Genomic DNA, 8,127 nt, shown 5'->3' on the forward strand with positions numbered 1-8,127 from the left:
ATCCCAACTCAAAGCAACCCTGTATATGATAAGGTTTCCGAAGAGTGACTGGTGAGTTTGAACCACCAATGTTGAGGTTCAAACAAACCTTGCAGTCTAATGCTTATCCTACAGCACCATATTAGGAATTTATCTCCGTCTCCTATGATATATATATCAGAATGAAACAGCAATGCGGCATCATCTTATCTGTTGTTACACTTAAGCCCATTGCTGCTGCCACTGTGCCAATACATTTTGTGGACTCTACCGCTTTTTCACTGATCCTCCAGTTTCCAATGTCTTTCCCAGGTCCTTTCTGATAATATGACTGGAGTATGAGAGACAAAGTTTGGCCATCTTGGCTTCTAAGGACGTTCTGGATACACTTCTTCCAACACAAATTTGCTAGTTGTTCTGGCAGTCCAAGGTATTTTCAATATTCTTCACCAATACTATAACTCAAATATATCAATTCTTCTATGGTCTTCCTTATTCATTGTTCAACTTTCACATGAGTATGAAGCTATTGAAAATACCATGGCTTCAGTCAGGTTCACCTTACTTAGCCCTAAAACTGATATAGTTGCTCTAGAAAACTTTAAATAGGTCTTGTGCAGCAGATTTGCCTAATGTTATACACCATTTGATTTCTTGACTGTTGCTTAGGGTTGATTGTGGATCCTAACAAAATGAAAATATCAACCATTTTTCCATTTATTATGATGCTATTTATTGTCCTAGGTGTGAAGACTTTTGTTTTCTTTACATTGAGATGCAATCCACATCAAAGGCTGTGGTCTTTGGTGTTCATCACTAGGTGTTTTAAATCCTCTTCACTTTCAACAATTAAGGTTGTATCATCTACATATCACAGGTTGCTAATAAATCTTTCTCCAATCATGATATCACGTTCTTCTCCATATCATCTAGCTTCTTCATATTATTTGCTCAGCATAGAGATTGAATAAGTATAATGAAGGCGTATACCTTTCCTCATTTCAAACCATTCAGTATACTCTACTTTGCTTCTAATGACTTTCTTCTGGTCTATGGAGAATTTCCTCATGAGCACAATTAAGTGTTCTGGAATATCCACTCTTTTTAATGTTATCCATAGCTTATCATGAGCCACACAGTTGAAACCTTTGAATACTCAGTAAAACACAAACATCTCTCTGGTACTCTCTGATTTCAGCCACAAACCATCTGACATCATAAAGGATATCCCTAGTTCTATGTCCTCTTTTGAATCTGCCTTGAGTTTCTGACAGTTTTCTGTCAATGTACTGTTGTAGCCATTTTTAAAATTACCTTCAGCAACAGTTAATATGTATGTGCTTAGCGTAGTGGTTACGAATTGGGCTGCTAATCTCATGGTCAGCAGTTTGAAACTACCAGCTGTTCCGTGGGAAAAAGATGAGGCTTTCTGCTCTCATAAAGATTTACAGCCTCAGAAACCCTGTACAGGGTCGCTATGAGTCAGAACCAACTCCACAGGACATAATATCAACATCAATGACATAGTTTGATGATTTCCACATTCCATCGTATCACCTTTCTTTGAAACTGGCATAAATAAGGATAGCTTATAAATGGTTGAAATTTTCAAATTTATTTGTATTTGTATAGATAAATAAGTGTTTTTAGTGCAACTTCAGATTGTTGAAACATTTCCATTTGTATTCCATCAATTCCTGGAGCCTTGTTTTTCACCAAAGCCTTCAGTGTAGCATGGACTTCTTTCTTCAGCACCATTAGTTCTTGCTCACCTGCTCCCTCTTAAAATGGCTGAACATCGACAGTTTTCTTTTTGATACAATGATTCTGTGCATATTTTCCATCAATTTTTGGTGCTTTCTGCATCATTCAATATTTTGGCCATAGAATTACAAAATTGGAAGTTGTCAAAAATGTAACAGAATGCATAAAGATCAATATCCTAGACTTTAGTGAGCTGAAATGGACTGGTATTGGCCATTTTGAATCAGACAGTCATATGTCTTACTATTCTGGGATCAACAATTTCAAGAGAAATGGCATCACAGTAATCACCAAGGAGAAGCTGATTGAATGATATGAGAGGAATGTAAGGGATATATTATATATAATATATATATATATCCTGCAAATATGAGTTTCCAAGTGGGGGTTTGTACATGGGTAACCACAGGGAGCTCTGGTAGCATAGTGGTTATGAATAGGGCTGCTAACCTTAAGGTCGGCAGCTGTTCCACAGGAGAACCTATAAAGATTTACAGCCTCGGAAACCCTGTACAAGGTCACTATGCATCGTAACCAACTCTATAGTACTTAACAACAACCACAGGGAGGAAAACCGGTGTGCCATTGTGGAATAATACATTGGACTTCAAGGTCGTTTGTTTTTTTTTAAGTTTTTATTGTGAATTATATGTTAGTTTACATGGGTGCACATTATCTTTACATCCATCGCATTTTGTTTCATTGCAATGATCACAATCCCCTGCATGCACCATCAAACAACCAAAGTGTACACCCCACACGCCAACCCCCAGCCCCCGGCCTCCAGCACACAGTCCCTCTCCCTCCCTGAGTCCAGAGTCCCCAGCTGCTCCTTCTGTCCACTTCATCATCTCTGACTCCATCCCTAATGTCACTGCCTCCACACTTCACTTTTCTCCCTTGATGGTTCCAGGGATCTCCACTCCTTGACTGGAAAATTAGCCACTTCTCTCCTTTTGTTACCAAACATTTACATTTACCTTTCCAACACTCACTGTCAGACCTGATAGCAATCATTCCCTATTGAACCACAGGAGTCCTATACCCCTCACCTTTTATCAACCTAATCCAGAGAGGTTGGAAAAAATTCAGTGGAGATTCTACCTTTCCCTGTATGCTCTGGAGTTAGGTTCCCTATTGAAAGTTTGTAAGCCAGTCACTTCTTGCCTTTGTAGTCCCCCCATTTTGAGCAGCCAATGTCTAAGTTCCCCATCCCTGTCGACCCTGTGTACCAAGGGTGTGGGAATGATCCTCACTGTAGAAATTTGTTTGCTCCTTTGTCACACTGCATTCACAAGAATAGGTCAAGTTCATCTACATGTAGTGGGTTACTCTTCCCCCCTCCCTTCTTTCTTCCTCTAGTCATGTTCTGATAATCCAGCCATTGATGCGAGGTCAAATGGGTACTATCTGCAAGTGTGGTTGTTCTTGTGCATCTCCCCTCACTTCATATCAGCTGGATGCTTCACACTCCATTCTAGTCCTCTGGGTCCATGTCCCTGCCCAATGGCCCAAGAGTGCCCAGGTCTCATCATTACTGCTGGTTAACAAGGTCTCAAGCTAGGTTAACAGGAATCTATTGAATGTGATCAGACTTAGTTCACAACTTCATTGCTGTTTTTCCCCAAGTTCCCCTTATCGGTGACCAATGTGGTCAATAGCAGGACCATACGTCTGCCAGTGTATTCCATTTGAGTTTCTGTCTTGAAAGGGGGTTTGCCTTGAGGGGACCTGACCTCTTACCTTGATGACTCCCTGGGGAACAACTTGCTTGTTTTTGTAGTATTCAATTGAACTGCTGTTATTGGTTTTTTTGTTTGTTTGTTTGTTTGTTTGTTTGTTTGTTTTTCTGCTGGACGTTCTTTAAAGAAGTATCTTCTATTCTTCTAACTTCTCCAGACTGGTCTGCTTGTCCTTTCAAGTGGAAATGTCCCACCTCAGAAGATTCAGAATGCAGGATTCCACCTATGGTCATGTGCACTGCAAAGACTATGCAGGAGCCTCCTGCACTGGGCAAGTTCTAGCTCCATCAGGCTGCTAACCAAAAGGTCAGTAGTTCAAAACTAACAGGTGTTCCATGGGAGAAAGATGAGACTTTCTGTTCCTGTAAAGATTTGCAGTCTCAGAAACCCTGTGAAGGGTCACTATGAGTCGGAAACAACTCCATGGTACTTAACAACAACAACAATCAGTTACAGACTGAAGACAGACTTCTAAGCTTTCTCTAGTGATGTTTCTGGCTATTCCTCTCTCTCCCTTTCAAGTGTCCATTTTACAATAGTAGGCAAGTGAAGCCAAGATTCAAAAGACAGCCAAGCATCATAACATCATTTCCCCACTTTTACCCATTCAAACCATGCTCAATCTTTGTATCCACGAACCCTGTTGTTCCGCAGTTGTGCTTACATCGTTACTTACCTCTGTCCTATTTAGCCCATGTAAACCTGCCTAGCTATTCTCCCATCCACCTTATTTTTTCTTTCCCCTTCTAGTGTATGCCCCCCTCCCCCCCAGAACCCAAACTACCCTGTGTTTATTCCCTATTCTGTGCTCCACTATCCTGTACCTATTTCCTACCCTGTGCTCCACCTTCTCCTCCCTCCATTTCTCCCCACCCCATACACCCTGGTAAACAACAAAAAAATAAAAATTAAAAATAAATAAAAGATAAAAATTTTCCCCCCTTTTAGTGTGGGTGCTTTTTCTTAACCTTTTACATTAATGGACCTATGCCGTATTTCTCCTTTTGCCACTGACTGATTTCATTCAGTATAATGTCCTCAAGGTTTATCCATGTTATGTGGTGGTTGCTGCTTCCTTGTTATTCTTCAGGGTAGCATGTTATTCTATTATCTTCATGTACCAAAGTTTGTTTATACATTCTTCCACTGATGGGCACTTAGGCTGTCTCCATCTTTTTGCTATTATAAATAGTGCTGCTATGAGCATTGGTGTGCATATATATACTTGAGTTATGGCTCATATTTCTTGTGGATAAATACCAAGTAGAGGAATTGCTGGATCATAAAGTATCTCTATTTCCAACCTTTTGAGAAAGCACCATATTGTTTTCCAGAGTGGTTGGCCATTTTGCAATCCCACCAGCAATGTAGGAAGGTCCCAGGCTCTCTACATCCTCACCAGCATTTGTTGTCCTCTACTTTTTTTATTTTTGCTGTTGTTGCTGGTGTGAGATGATATCTCATTTTTATTTTCATTTGCATCTCTCTGATGGCTAGTGATCATGAACAGTTCTCATATGTTTGTTGGCTGCCCAAATCTCCTCCTTGGTAAAGTGTCTGTTCATGTCCTGTGCCCATTTTGTAATTGGGTTATTTGTTCTTTTCTTGTAGAAGTGCTGTAGGTTCCTACATATTTTGGAAATTATTTCCTTGTCTGATGTGTCATTGAAAAATATTTTTTCCTAAGTTGTTTTTTTTATAAGTCGTGAGGTAAAGGTCTTATTTCAGTCTTTTGCATATCACTTTCCAATTCTGCCAGCACCATCTGTAGAAGAGACAATTTCCTCCCCATGCAATATACTTAGGTACTGTGTTGAAAATCAGTTGACTGTATATGGATAGGTTAATTTCTGGATTCTGAATTCTGTTCCATTGATAAATGTATCTTTCATTATACCAGTACCGGGCTGTTTTGATCACTGTAGCCATGTAGTAAAATTTGAAATCAGGGAGTGAAAGGCTTCCAACTTTATTCTTCTTCTTAAGCAGTGCTTTGTTTATCCTGGGTCTCTTTCCTTTCCATATAAAGTTTATAATAGTTTTTTCCATCTCTTTAAAGAATGTCATTGGAATTTGGATTGGGATTGCATTATATATGTAAATTGCTTTGGGCAGTATTAACATTTTCACAATGTTAAGTCTTCCTATCCAGTAGCATGGTATATTCTTGCATTTTTGTAAGTCTCTTTTGGTTTCTTGTAGTAGTGTTCTGTAGTTTTCTTTGTATAGGTCCTTTGTTTCTCTGGTTAAATTTATTCCTAGATATTTCTAGATGGCTATTATAAATGGTTTTGCTCTCCTAATGTTCTTTTCAGCACTGCCTTTATTGATATAGAGGAATCCAACTGATTTTTGTATGTTGATCTTGTACCCTGCCACTTTGCTGAATCCTCCAAAAAGGCCTAGTAGTTTTTTACTGAGTCTTTGGGGTTTTCTACATATAGGATTATATCATCTGCAAATAGAGACTTTTACTTCCTCTTTGCCAATTCAGATGCCCTTGATTTCGCTATCTTGCCATACTGCTCTTGCTAAGTCTTCCAGCGCAATATTGAATAGGAGTGGTGACAAAGGGCATCCATGTCTGGTTCCTGTTCTCAGAGGGAAGGCTTTCAGTTTCTCTCCATTGAGAGTGATGTAGGCTGTTGGTTTTGTATATATGCTCTTGGTTATGTTGAGGAATTTCCCTTCAAGTCCTACTATGTTGAGTGCTTTTTATCAGGAATGGATGTTGGATTTTTTCAAATGCCTTTTCTGCATCAATCGATATGATCATGTGTTGTTTTATCTTGTTTTTTTGTTTGTTTGTTTGTTTATATGGTGGATTACACTGATGGTTTTTCTAAGGTTGAACCATCCTTGCATTCCTGATATGAATCCCACTTGGTCAGGATGGTTTTTTTTTTTTGTTTTTTTTTGTTTTTGATGTGCTGCTAGATTCTGTTGGCTAGGATTTTGTTGAGAATTTTTGCATCTATGTTTATGAGGGATATTGGTCTATAATTTTCTTTCTTAGAGATGTCCTTCACTGGTTTTGGTATGAGGGTTATGCTTGCTTCATAAAACATAGTAGGAAGTTTTCCATCCTCCTCTATATACTCGAATAATTTGAGTAGAATTGGTGACAACTCTTACCTGAATGTTTGGTAGAACTCGGCAGTGAAGCCATCTGGACCTGGACTTCTTTTGGTTGGGAGTTTTTGGATGAACCTGATCAATTTCTTCAATTGTTATGGGTCTGTTCAAGTCTTCTACTTCACTCTGTGTTAGTTTAGGTATGTCGTGTTTTTCTAAAAATGTAGCCATCCCTTCTAAGTTTTCAAATTTGTTGGAGTACAACTCTTCATGTTGTTGTTGTTGTTGTCAGGTGCCATCAAGTCGGAACTGACTCATAGTGACCCATGTACAGCAGAACGAAACAATGTCCGATCCTGGGCCAACCTCAATACTGCCACCACACTTGACACCATCAATGATGCCACCTGGCCGATACATCTCGTTGGGGATCGTCCTCTTTTTCTCTGACCCTACATCTTACCCAGCAGGACATCCTTCTCCAGGGACTGTTCCATCCTGACAACTCTTCATAGTATTCTGTTATTATCCTTCTGATTTCCTTTGGTTACATTGTGACATTATCCTTGTGTTTTCTAAAGCATGTTATTTGTGTCTTCTCCCTCTTTTCTTTTGTTAGGGTTGCCAACGGTTTCTCAATTTTATTAATCCTTTCAAAGAACCAGCAGCTTCTTGTCCTGTTGATTCTTTCTTATAGTTTTTTCTGTTTTCTAACTCATTTATTTCTGTTCTGATCTTTATTATTTATTTTCGTTTGGTGACCATAGATTCCCTCTGTTGGTCTGTTTCTAGTTGCTGAAGATGCAGTGTTAATGATTTAATCTTGATTCTTTCTTCTTTTGGGATGTGTGCATTGATTGCAATAAATTCTCTCAGCACCACTTTTGTGATGTCCCAAAGATTTTGGTATTTTGTTTTTTTCATTCTTGTTTGTTTCTAGGAACTTTCTGAATTCACGTTTAATTTCTTCTATTAGCCAGTCGCTCCTCAGGAAGGTGTTATTCAGTTTCCATGTTGTAAACGTTATTTCCTTGGTCTTCTTATTGTTGATTACTATTTTTATGGCATTGTGGTCTGAAAAGATCCTTTGTAGTATTTTGATGTTTGTAAATTTATGGAGGCTTGCTTTGTTACCTACATATGGTCAATTCCAGAGAATGTTCCATGTGCACTGGAAAAGAATGTATATTGTTCTGTTGTTGGGTTGAATGCTCTGTACACATCTTTAGGGACAAGTTGGTTGATTGTGCTGTTTAGTTCCTCTGTAGCTTTGTCAAGATTCTTTTTGGTGATTCTTTCCCTTTTCGATAGTGGCATATTAAAAAATTCCACTACAAATGTAGATTTATCTATTTCTTTCTTCAATTCTAGTTGTTGTTGTTGTTGTTGTTGTTGTTGTTAGGTGCCATCATGTCAGTACTGGCCCACAGAGACCTTATGCACAGCAGAATGAAAAACTGTCCGATCCTGGCCAACCTCACTACTGTTGCCATGCTTGAGTCCATCAATGCTGCCACTTGGCCAATCCATCTCATTAGGCATCTTCCTCTTTTTCTCTGACCCTCCA

The sequence above is a fragment of the Chrysochloris asiatica genome, unplaced genomic scaffold, assembly GCF_000296735.1.
Source record: "Chrysochloris asiatica unplaced genomic scaffold, ChrAsi1.0 scaffold00017, whole genome shotgun sequence".
Classification (NCBI taxonomy): Eukaryota; Metazoa; Chordata; class Mammalia; order Afrosoricida; family Chrysochloridae; genus Chrysochloris; species Chrysochloris asiatica.